Raw genomic sequence first — 13,717 nt, forward strand, 5'->3', positions numbered from 1 at the left:
TCTACAAGCGATTTAATTCATGCAGCATTTGCTTGGGCCTGTCCCGCCCACAGCCATTATTCAGTTATGGGTACGGGATTGAAAAGCACCAGGTAAGTGCTGCTATAAACAGTTCTACTTTTTCATATGTGAGGCCATATAGCACATTTTAAATAAAAATATTTTAGAGTAGGACTGCCCCAAAGAGATTTGCCATGATGTGGCGGTGTAGCTCAAGAAATTGCAAATTTTTGCCAAAAATCTCAAATTTTAAAATAGTACAGTTTGGAATTTTTTTAGTGTAGTGCATATCTTATAAAACATGACATTTTTGAGTTGAGCTGACTTTCGTGTTTTTTCTTCATTGAACCCACAGCTACCCGGAATTGGCGGATATGTCCTGACTTTTTAAAAAAAAAAAAAAACCCGGTTCGAGCCCAGAATTAATTCCGGATATCTGGCCAGACACTGATCCCCATATAAATCTATGGAGACTCAAATCAGGCCCTTTAAAACGGTGGTAGAAGGGATAGAGGGATTAGAGCAGACACGTTATACTTACCAGTCTCCAAGCGGCTGTAACACAACTTTTGGGACCGCTCATTAACCTCATGTTTATTCACTGTTTCACCTGCCCTTTGGCAGTTCCGGCATCTGTGATTGGTTGGAGACACACTGTCACACAGGGAGGGGGCATGTCTGACTGCAACCAATCACACATGCTGGGACTGTCAGTGGGTGCGGGAAAGAGTGCATAAGCATGAGGTTACTGAGCGGCCTTTGAACTAGTGTCATAGCCTCATGGAGACTGGTAAGTATGATGCACATGCTTTATTCTTACTTTCTTTTTTCCCTTTCTTTTTTGTTTTTTAAATTACCCAGATGACCAGATCCATATAGTTACCTGAAGTTTTCTGAGAACTCCAGGCCCAATATTTATGCACAGGTACTAGGTTATATGCGCGGATCTGGAATTTTACAGTTTGGTTTAATACCTTAATAACAAAGATCCATGACGGCTCATCCTAGCTTTCCCTACACATCCCTTGAGATAAGATATGGAGAAAAAAGGAAGGCACTACAGCTAAGGTTAACCTAAAAATAAGCATGCAGAAATTATAATAGGAATATTACAATCAACATCAGACTCGCATCCGAAGTAGTCAGTTTGCTCATTGACATTTAGTTCATAGTTAAGGTGCTGTGCATCATGGTCCTTGTCTGTTTTTGCCACAAAGCATTTTTTCCCCCTTAATTTGGTTCATCAAGAGGCTTCAGGGTGAAGTGCCATGCAAAGTATTGATGTCATGAGTATTTCTACATGACCCAGTCATGGGTAGCACCTGAAACAAATGGCTCCAATTTCACAAGAGGGCAGCCTGCCTGCCGACACAAGCGGCGATAAGGAGCAATGGCAATTTTTTCAATGATGAGACACCTCTTCTACAGGATGAGACTGAACCAAATTATTCTTCCTCATTATTATTTCAAGAGCAAATTGCATAATTGACTTTACAGAATTTACAAAGGTAGTGTATTAATTCATACAATATTTCCAACACTAATATATATGAGAAATACAGTAACCAACATTTTTACCCCCTTCAATCCAGAGTACCATCTTTGGAGTTGTTGCAGACATTGGTGGAATGCGATATGAAAACTCTTCATGATTCTGCTACTAAGGGTCTGCTTAACAACCTCACAGCAAACAGATCTTATCGCAGATCCTAATATAATCTTTTAGGATTCCCTAACTGAATTAATGGATGAGGGTGTGGTCGTAGGTTTTATTAATGCCAAATTTAAAAATCCAAAACCAAAAAGAATGCGATCAGACTTCCTATGTGAATAAAGATGTTTATTGATGCATAGGTGCAGGGTACAGATAACAGACATACAAAAAGGGTGCACAATCCGGTGCGGACCACAGGTGTACATATACATGGAGAGAATATATGGATCTTGATCACTCAGACGAAAAAATCATAAGCAGTAACCATGTCATTAATTACAAGGCATAATCTTTATATAAATTGTTAGAAATCAATTTCGTTAAGATCCATAGAAGCCTTCCGCGGGAGACAGCAAAGCAATTCAATATTAAAGCATAAGTGTACGATATTATACTGCTTACTGATAAAATGTCTCACCGCTCACACCGGATGGCACCCCACCCGACGGACGTGCGTTTCGGTGGATGCCTACGTCAGGGGTGGTGAAAAATATCACAAAATATCTAATTCCTGGCCATCTATTAATACCTATATTTCATGGGTTACCTAAATGCCGCAAAAATATTTTGCCTCCACCATTACACCAGAAAATTTCGGGCATAGCTTACCTCAATTAGGGAATCAGTGAATGATTAGATGGTTACCTCCAGCCTTTGGTCACTAGGATTTCAGGATATTTAAAAGACAGCACTTCTTTGCTTGAATTTTTTAACACTTTTCAGTGAAAAAGGGGTTACATATTTTTCACCTGCAATGCAGTCAATTTGTTCTCTGTAATTCTACGCACCTTAGTTCCTGTTATGATTAAGCATCATTTGCAAAAATAGACCAATTATACACCTGAACTTCAAGATTTAATTTTGGCATTATTGCTTTATTTACTTAATCATAACTTTTTTGTGCTTGACAGAATTTCTCATCCAATTTGAAGGTGCCCTGATGGACAGTGAATTTTTCCCGGCCTTAGCTATCCTTTTCATCTCCTGGTGGAAAGAGTATATCTTCAATGATGACAATCCATTTTCCTCATCCATAATTTGGTATGGGAGATATGTGGATGATTTGGTTTTTGTTTGGTCTGGTGACCACAAATGCATTACAGATTTAATCTGATGTCTAAATATGAATGATTGCAAGAGTGTACTCCAGGTGCTCCACATGATCAGATGTCCTTTATAGATACATGTCTAAAAGGTATCTGCCAATACTTTACTTCTATCCTCTAGCTGCTATCCAAAGCGCACTATTCATGCTATTCCACATGGTGAATTTCTAAGGGTAAGCCATATATGCTCTTCTGATCGCGCCTTTCATCGTGAAGGCTTCATAGTTATCGAAAGGTTGTATAGCAGAGGATATAGTAAAAGTGTAATTAAACATTCTTTAAAAATAATTGAAGCTGTCCATAGAAACCTTGTTTTATTCAATAAATCTAACAAAAAAAATACTGAAAAAATGTCACCTCCACATTTATTTTTTTCTACACCTTTTAGTATGCAATTTAATGGTATTAAAAATATCATATTAAAATGCCAGTGGTAAATCAAGATGATAGTCTGAGACAAATAATACAAGAAGGGAGTAGAGTGGTAAGCTCTTAGGGGAAAACTCTGGGAATTTTGTTATCTACTTACTTTTTCGGCAGTTCCATCTCAGGTTCCACATGCCTTGTGACAAAGGTCATTTTGAAATGCTCAGGCAGTAGTTGCACTGTGTGTTGTTTAGCAGTTAAAAACACCCATTTTTTTACACCGAAAGACAAACTAATGACCATAAGATCGTTCATTAATTGCGATATTCACCACGTAGTACATGGCATACAATGTAAACTCTGTCAATGATGTTACATTGGTCATATTTTACAAAAACTAAAAAGAAAACACATTTCTGAGCACCTTAATAATACTACAAATCTCAATTCCTCATATTCTGGTGGGGCTAAGCACTTTGTGAATGTGCACAGTAGAGATGCTTCTCATTTTTCTTTTTATGCAATAGTGAAAGTCTTATCACCCGACAGGGGTGGTTCATAGCAGGGGCAGGTACCATGTCAAGAAGCTTATTGGATTTTGACATTAAATACTAAATTTTCATATAGTATTAATTTCAAAAATGATTTATTCTTGATATATTGATTTGATTAGTATTTTGGGAATTTTATTTTTCATAGAAATATATATGATAATTTTGTATTTTTTTGCATTTTTGGCATTTAAATATATGTCATAATTTCTACGTGTTTTCTTATTATCAAATGTAATGTATATATCTTTTTGTGATACTGATTATATTGTAATTCTGTATATGTAATTTTTGTATATGTATTTTTCTATTGAATTTCTCTTAATTCTTTTATATACATTTCTATTGGTTGTTTATTAGTACCTTTTCTGTGATTGGCTATCATATATATAAAGGGTTACTCCATGTTTCCTGTATTTTCCCTATGACTAATAGTGCTGTTGCACTAGATATGCGCAAGGTTTTGCAATGTTTTATGGATTTATTACCTTTACAGATTTTATTAGGAAGGATATGCCGTCAAATCGTTTTTCTTCTAGTCTACTTTGCTAGCTGTGCATCGACTGCTGATTCTGGCACCCACCCTGGTGTTTTCTGAGGAGCTACCATTACATTTTAGTGGAGAGCTCAATGATTTTTGTTTCTTTGTCTATCTTTCAAGTAGGGGAAATTATTGTTGCAGATTTATAGGTTGAACTCGATGGACTTGTGTCTTCTCTCAACCTTAAAACTAAGTAACTATAGATGATCCCAGCGCTGACTTTACAAACCAAGTAACAAATGTAAGTCTTAATGTTCAGTCATAGGGGGATTATATTTCTTTTGTTAAGTTGTTAAAATGACACAGGTTTGGATACAGTAAGTCCCTCAAGACACCAGTGATAACACTCAAGTTGCAGACAAGAACAAAAATCTTTGTTAGGGAAAATTAAAGTTAGTTGTCGATTTTGGGTTCTATGTGTCTGAGTCTCCTCCGAAACATTACTAATTTAAAATTTAATCATTAGATAATTTAAGTTGACTTCTAGGAAAGAGTATTAGCTCATATATGTCTGGCAATTACACTGGTACAACTGGCATTGAAAATATATGAATACAAATCGGTGCTAAACTGTGTGATGCCATAATTGAACTATCTTAGAGATTCAATGCACAAAAAATGCAAAAATAGCTTCCTGGCTCCGTTTCCCACACTGGAGAAGCATCAAAGTGTTTGTATTTTTGGATGGCTGAGCAGGCTTCCCCATAATGCCCCGCAGCTATGAAATCACATCCTATGGATTATATGTTTTACAGTGGTGGCTAGCACAACTTTAGATTCTTTCTCTCTCACTCTTTATGTCTGTTTCCCCTACTGTCTTCCTACCTTCATATCTCTCTCTATCTACTTTCTTCCCTTTTGCTCTGCAAATCAAATTTTTTAGGAAAATTTGGCGTTCTCAGCGAAATCTAAGATCAAACGATCCACTCATCTCTAATTATAAAAAGTATACATAGGTTGAGGGAGAAAAGTGGCTCCTGAGGTGTGATGGAGAAATTACAGTGTGTGATCTTAACATACAGTTTGCCACTCAGCTGATAGAATTATAATGAGAGCATAAAGTGGTATGCAAATGTTTGACACCCTTGTTCAAAATTACTGAAATTGTGAACAGTTAAGCAATTTGAAGATTAAATGATCTCTAAAAGGTATAAAGTTAAAAATAACACATTTCCTTTGTATTCAGGAAAAAAATATATAATTTTCCTCTTTTACATTTTTAAATGAACAAAAAAGAAAAATGGACTGATGTAAAAGTTTGGGCACCCTGTGATTAGTACCTAGTAGCACACCCTTTGGCAAGTATCATGGCTTGTAAACACTTTTTGTATCCAGCCAAGAATATTTCAATTTTTATTTGAGGGATTTTCATCCATTCTTTAGAGGAAAAGTCTTCCAGTTCTGTGAGATTCCTGGCTCGTCTTGCATGCACTGCTCTTTTGAGGTCTAGCCACAGGTTTTCAATGATGTTCAGATCAGGGGACTGTGAGGGCCACTAAAAAACCTTCAGCTTGAACCTTTTGAGGTAGTCTATTGCGAATTTTGATGTGTGTTTCAGATCATTATCAATTTGTAGAAGCTATTCTCTTTTCAACTTCATCTTTTTTTAGATGGTGTTATATTTACATCAATAATTTGTTAAAATTTCATTTAATCCATTCTTCCCTCTATCCATGAAATGTTTTAGGGGCCATTGACTGCAACATAACCCCAAAGCATGATTGATCCACCTCCATGCTTAAAGGTTGGCAAAATGTTCTTTTCCTGCAATTGTTTACCATTTTTTCTCCACATATATTTTTGATCATTGTGGCCAAAGAGTCCTTGTTTAATCACATCTGTCCAAAAGAATTGTTTCCAAACTGCATCAGGCTTATTTAGATGTTCTTTTGCATACTTCTGATGCTGAATTTTATTTTAAGGACATTTGACAGGTTTTCTTCTGATGATTCTTCCATGAAGGTCAGCTTTGTGCAATTGTCTCTGAACAGTAGAGCAATGTAGCACAACTCCAAAATCTGCTAAATCTTGCTGAAGGGCTTTTGCAGTCAACTGAGGTTCTAACTTGCCTCTCTAGCAATCCTATGAGCAGCTCTCATAGAACTTTTGCTGTAAAAAGCTGAAGTTGAAAAGAGGATGCCTTCTAGAGATGGATAGTGATGAGAGAACATGTGGATATTCGTGTTTGCCAAACCAGCACAGGAAAAAAATCAGGACTGGTGACCAAACTTGATGCCGAACTTAACCCCGAACAATGAACCCCATACAAGTCAAAAGCTGTAAAATGGCTATAATGAGCTCTAGGTGACTGTGGTGGAAGTTAAATGGTAGTAAGAGCAGGATAGTTATACCTACCGTGTTTCCCATAGGATTAGGCTGCAGTCAAACTCTCTTCTTGGCCTGCTAATTAAGGTTCATGGATATTCACTGCTTCCCCTGTCCACCCACTGTACCAGTGACTGTGAATGGTTGAAGACTGCTATACACAACCCCCACCCTGCATCTGCATCTGTGATTGCTTGCTATCCGTTTGCTGTATAGTGGTGTAAAAAGAAATAAATAATTTTAAAAAGATTACATAGGCTCCCTCGATATTTGATAGCAAGTGTGAGTAAACCTACAGTGGCAGGCTGAATATCAAGATAGAAAGGGGAAAATATGCAGGGTCCCCCCCATGGTAAAGCATACAGATGAGGGCTGGTATAATCAGAATGGGGGTACCATGCATATTGGACCCTCTCAGCCTAAATATACCAGCCCTCAACTGCCCAAAATTGTTGCATCCATTAGATGTGACAATTTTTGGCTTTACCCTGCTCATCCTGATTGCCCTGGTGCGGTGGAAATTGGGGTAATGTAAGGGGTTAATGACAGCTGTGATTTGTCAGCTGCTATCATGCCATAGATTGGTAATGGGAGACGTCTATGAAACCCCCATTACTAATCCTGTAAAAGAAAAGAAATAAAACAAACACCAAAAAATTCCTTTATTTGAAATAAAATACACACCCTCTTTCACACCTTTATTGACCGCCAAAACACCCTTGAAGATCTGATATAATCCATATGAAGTCCCACAACGATCCTCAGCTCTGCTAGTTTCGGAGCCTGAAGAGAGGGGAAACATGTTTGCTTTTTTCAGGTTCCGGGAATTACTTCCTTGATGTGAGCAGTGATATCACTCAATTCACCAGAGGTCACAGCCGGGTTCCCACAGTATGACCTATGGGGATCTGACAGCTGGACTGTTGAGCTGTGAGGCACGGCTGTGACCTGCAACCCGACAGTTCAGCAGCGGCTTCAAAGTGAAAGTGAAAGTGCTGCCAGTCTGATAGTCTGACATCACTAACTTTGAAGCTGCTGCTGGACTGTCAGATTGCGGGTGATTTCCTAGCAGAAAACCATGTTTTTTTTGCCAGGAGATGCATATTTGGGGCTGAAATTTATGTACCATATATGTACCATATTCCACCACCAAATATGCTTCTTCTGGCAAAAAAAGAAACGCATTGCATTTTGATACGTTTTTTTTTTTTTCCAGAATATGCAGATTTGGTGCAGGAATTTGGTGTATCAATTTCAGCACCAAATCTGCACCTCTTGGCAAAAAAACACACAAACACAGTTTGACGTTATTTCAGTGCAGTTTTCTGCTAGGAGACACAAATTTGGTGCACAAATATGCTACAGACATTTGAACACCAAATTTGCATTTCCTGATCGAAGAGCACACCAAAACCTGTTACATCTCGTGGCTCTCCTGAGGCAAGGACTGAGGCAGTCTCCCATTCCTTGCCTGCCACGAGCATTCCTGCTCAGCAGCGCCGAAGGTCTGCCAGACTGCGCAGTGTGCAAGAGATACCTTCTCAGAGAGGCAGCAGAAGGGTGACACCTAGTGGTTCTCCTGTTGCAAGGAGTGAAGCGGTCTCCCATTCCTGGCCTGCCGCAGACTCTCCTGCTCAGCGGCCCCGAAGGTCTGCGAGGCTGCACAATGTGCAGAGGTTTACTGCTCAGGGAAGCAGTGAGATTCCCGTTATCTCTGCACATTGTGAGACCGAGGATCCCGCCTCTATTTCCCAGAGGCAGGAGGGTGAGCATGTGCAATGCGTGGTGGGTCCTGATTCGCTCACTGACGTCACACGGCTTGATGACAAGGCTGGTGACGTGGTGAATCCTGACTGGCCAGGCTGGGACGTCGTGGACCCTGATTGGGTCAAGTCCGTCATCTCCGCCTCGCACCCGCCCTCGGGTGGAGCTGCACCTCCTTAAAAGCTCCCCCTGCCATCATGGCGGCGCGCGACCGTCCTTCTATGTTTGGATGTCTGGCAGCGTGCTGCCACGCCACTGCTCAGGCATTACTGTCTCTTGTGGGCTTGGCCCTTGCTGCTCCGGCAGTACCTCGTTTGCAGGCCGTGTTCCTGCCTTGCTGCTCCGGCAGTACCCCCGTCAACAGGCCGTGTTCCTGTCCCAGGTGAGCTCCTCAAGTCTCCTTTGGACTCACCTGGTTATTGAAAGCACACGTGCGTGGGCACCTCTGTGCTACCCTCGTGCCATATTCTTGTGACTTCCACTGGCACACCTGCGTGGGCACCTCTGTGCTTCCCCGTGCAACAGGTACACCGAGCCGTGAGATCTGTGCCATACAACCCTCACGGGTTAGGGCAGATCGGTGTACATAGATCGTCTGTGACATTCCAGACGATCGCTAGCAGCAACCCACTCACTCTTCACCCACCATAGCGGCGGTCCCTTACACCGCACAGTGGACCTTGACCGGCGGAAGCAGTCCATTTCCCATCTTGGCACGCTTCCCCGGGTCCCCCTCGTAACATTACGGTCGCGCCAAAGGTCTGGCTATGGCTGAAGAGCAGCAGCAGTTGCTGCGTTATGTGCAGCAGTTGGAGTCACGATTGGCAGCAGTGGAGCAGTCTTCCTCCGATAAGACTACTCTGATGACAGTCGCCACCCAGGCGGCTACCCAGGCTGTGCTATTGGGCGGAAGGTCTCCTCGCCTTGCGCTTCCAGAGCGCTTTAGCGGCAACAGCTCTGAGTGCCGTGGTTTTATAAACCAGGTTACCACCTACTTAGAGCTGTCCGCGACTCTTTACGCTACCGAGAAGGCGAAGGTAGCCTTCGTCCAGTCCCTGCTCACAGGGAGAGCGCTGAAGTGGTCCACGCCGTTGTGGGAGCGCGGAGATCGTGTGGTGAATAACTTAGCAGCTTATCTTGGGGCCATGAGAATGGTGTTCCTCGGGCCTCAAGTCACCCACGATTCCGCGCTGCGCCTCCTACGACTTCGGCAAGGGTCTGCTTCAGTCGGGGACTTTGCTGTACATTTTAGGACACTGGCCACAGAGCTGGACTGGCCGGATAAGGTACTTGTCCCTGTGTTTTGGGAGGGCCTGGCAGGGTTTGTCAAAGACGCACTGGCCACACGTGAGGTGCCTGCCACTTTAGAGTCCTTGATTCAGGTTGCCTCTCGCATAGACATCCGCCAGGCGGAGCGAAGGCTCGAGGTCTCTTCAGCACCCACGTCTTCTCGGCCTAAAAAGCGTCTGACTCCCGTCTTCCATCAGACAGGTCCCCCAGCCAGTCCTGTAGGCGACTCCGTGGAGTCAATGGAGGTGTCCAAGGTGGTCTCCTCTGCCCCAGGTTCTCGGTCTTGTGTCATCTGCTTTTCCTGTGGGCAGAGGGGACACATAGCTACCCGATGTCCCAAACCGTCGGGAAAAGACAGCGTCTAGTTTCTATCAGAGGGGGGACTCTAGACGCTACTTCTCCCTCTAGGTTGACTATCAGCGCCCAGTTGCAGTTCGGCACTACTCTCTTCTCTGCCCTGGCTTGCTTGGACTCAGGCGCTGAAGGCAATTTCATCTCGACCTCCCTGGCAACCCGATACTCAGTTCCGCTGGTTCTGTTGCCCAAGCCACTCAGGGTCCGGGTAGTCGACGGGTCCATACTACTCGATCCTATCACCCAGATCACCATCCCTCTCAGGATGGATGTACCACCGGGACACCATGAGCAGGTGTCCTTCCTGGTGCTTCCAGGGGTGACGGATGAGATCCTACTGGGTCTTCCCTGGTTGAGACAGCATGCTCCTATACTCAACTGGGCAACAGGGGAGATCTCATCCTGGGCAGGATCCTGTAGAGAGCACCTCGTGACTACCGAACCACCCGCTACCATTAGGTCGGTTGGGTCCTCAGGGAATACTGAGGGGCCGGGTTTACCGACACCTTATGAGGCCTACAGGGATGTCTTTTCCAAAAGGGCCGCAGATACTCTTCCTCCCCACCGGCCATATGATTGCCGAATAGACCTGAAGCCAGGCTCCGAGCCCCCCAGGGGCAGAGTGTATCCACTCTCTGCTCCAGAGACGGAGGCTATGTCCAAATATATTCAGGACAGCCTGGCGAAGGGGTTCATTCGCAAGTCTATTTCACCGGCTGGTGCAGGGTTCTTTTTTGTGCAGAAGAAGGAAGGGGATCTGCGCCCCTGTATCGATTACAGGGGATTAAATGCAATCACAATCAAGAACAAATACCCTTTGCCCCTCATTACTGAGCTATTTGATCGATTCCGCGGGGCAAAGGTCTTCACAAAGCTGGATCTACGCGGGGCGTATAATCTAGTGCGAGTCCGAAAGGGCGATGAGTGGAAGACCGCCTTTAACACCAGGGACGGTCACTACGAGTATCTAGTAATGCCCTTCGGACTCTGCAATGCCCCCGCCGTATTTCAAGACTTTGTGAATGACATTTTCCGGGATTTGTATCTTTCCGTGGTTGCATACCTGGATGACATTCTTATCTTCTCCCCCGATCTTACCACCCATCGGAGGGATGTCATCCGAGTACTTAAGAGGCTCCGCACCCATTCGTTATATGCTAAGCTGGAAAAGTGCGTTTTTGAACAGGAATCCTTGCCGTTCCTGGGGTACATAGTGTCCAGTCAGGGGTTAGCAATGGATCCGGGGAAGTTGGAGACAGTGATGAACTGGCCTGAGCCCCGCTCGCTGAAGGCGATCCAGCGATTCTTGGGGTTTATCAATTATTATCGCCAGTTCATTCCCAACTTCTCGACGGTGGCAGCACCCATCATTGCCCTTACCCGCAAGGGCGCTAATCCCAAAGCATGGACACGGGAAACGGTAGAGGCATTTCCCACTCTCAAAACTCACTTCTCCAGAGCTCCCATCCTTCATCGTCCAGACATCTCCAAACCCTTCCTACTGGAGGTAGACGCCTCTTCGGTCGGTGCAGGTGCAGTCCTGTACCAGAAAAACGAACGAGGAAGGAAACATCCGTGTTTCTTTTTCTCCAAGACCTTTTCTCCGGCCGAGAGGAACTACTCCATAGGGGATAGGGAGTTACTGGCGATGAAACTAGCATTCCAGGAATGGCGGCATCTCCTGGAGGGTGCGAAGCATCCATTTGAGGTTTTTTCTGACCACAAAAACCTCACATACCTCCAGACAGCACAACGCCTGAACCCAAGGCAGGCCCGTTGGTCTTTATTCTTCTCCCGGTTCCGCTTTATTATCCGCCACCTGGCCGGTGAGAAGAACGTACGGGCCGATGCCTTGTCACGTTGTATGGTTGTGTTGGAGGAGGAGCCTCGTCTTATACTACCCCCGGACAGCTTGAGGATGGTCACTCCCACTTCTTTGGACCAGGTGCCACCTGGCAAAACCCTCGTTCCCCCTGAACTACGGAACGAGGTGCTATCGTGGGCCCATGCCTCCAAGGTCGGGGGTCACTTCGGGGTCAAAAGGACCAGAGACCTGGTGACCAGGCATTATTGGTGGCCGAGACTACCCCAGGACATACAGGAATATGTGGGAGCCTGTATGTCGTGTGCTCGGAATAAGCCGTCCCGGCAGAGACCGGCAGGTCTTCTTCACCCACTGCCAGTGCCGGATCGTCCCTGGGAAGTGGTAGGGATGGACTTCCTGGGAGATCTGCCCAAGTCAGCAGGGCACAGGGTCGTATGGGTCATCACGGACCACTTCTCTAAAATGGTCCACTTGGTGCCTCTCCCACTACTCCCGACGTCACGTGCTCTCGCCACCTTGTTCATTCGGCATGTATTTAGGTTGCATGGCATGCCTGACAAGGTGGTGAGCGACCGGGGTCCCCAGTTCGCGTCTCGCTTCTGGAGAGAGCTCTGTAAGCTCCTGCAGATAGAGCTGAACATCTCCTCCGCATACCATCCCGAGACCAATGGACTAGTGGAGAGGACTAATCAGACTTTGGTAACTTACCTCCGCCATTTTATATCCGCGCACCACGACAACTGGGCTAACCTCCTTCCTTGGGCCGAATTTGCCATTAACAATTCGGTCCATGAATCCTCTGGCCAGACTCCGTTCCTACTCAATAACGGACAACATCCCAGAATCCAGGTTCCGATGCCCATTACGTCACCCGATACTAGAGTGGAGGATTGGGCGACCAAGGCCCGGGAGATCTGGGATGACACCCAAGAGGCTCTTAAAAGGGCTAAAGACCGGATGGTTACAACGGCTGATGTTCGCCGCCGCCCTGCACCATCCTTCGCCTCTGGTGACCTAGTATGGCTGTCCTCTAAAAATGTTAACCTACGGGTACAGGCAGCCAAATTCGCCCCTAGGTATCTGGGTCCGTTTAAAGTACTACAGCAGGTAAACCCAGTGGCATATCGACTCCAGCTCCCTCCACGCTGGGCTATAGCCAACACCTTTCACGTGTCCCTCCTGAAACCCGTACGACTTAATAAATTCTCGGGGTCCCTGCCGGCTCAAACCGACTCCCCGTCCGACGACCCTGAGGTGGCAAAACTTGTGGAGACAAAAGTCATACAGGGCAAGAGGTACTACCTCGTGGAGTGGGCCGGCCGTGGTCCGGAGCATAGGTCCTGGGAGTTGGAGGATCATATCCGCGCCCCGGGTTTGATAGCGGCCTTCGAGCACGGACAGGGGGGGGGGGCCTAGACGGGGGGGTAATGTTACATCTCGTGGCTCTCCTGAGGCAAGGACTGAGGCAGTCTCCCATTCCTTGCCTGCCACGAGCATTCCTGCTCAGCAGCGCCGAAGGTCAGAGAGGCAGCAGAAGGGTGACACCTAGTGGTTCTCCTGTTGCAAGGAGTGAAGCGGTCTCCATTCCTGGCCTGCCGCAGACTCTCCTGCTCAGCGGCCCCGAAGGTCTGCGAGGCTGCACAATGTGCAGAGGTTTACTGCTCAGGGAAGCAGTGAGATTCCCGTTATCTCTGCACATTGTGAGACCGAGGATCCCGCCTCTATTTCCCAGAGGCAGGAGGGTGAGCATGTGCAATGCGTGGTGGGTCCTGATTCGCTCACTGACGTCACACGGCTTGATGACAAGGCTGGTGACGTAGTGAATCCTGACTGGCCAGGCTGGGACGTCGTGGACCCTGATTGGGTCAAGTCCGTCATCTC

The sequence above is a fragment of the Anomaloglossus baeobatrachus genome, chromosome 3 (assembly GCF_048569485.1).
Source record: "Anomaloglossus baeobatrachus isolate aAnoBae1 chromosome 3, aAnoBae1.hap1, whole genome shotgun sequence".
In the NCBI taxonomy this organism is placed as follows: domain Eukaryota; kingdom Metazoa; phylum Chordata; class Amphibia; order Anura; family Aromobatidae; genus Anomaloglossus; species Anomaloglossus baeobatrachus.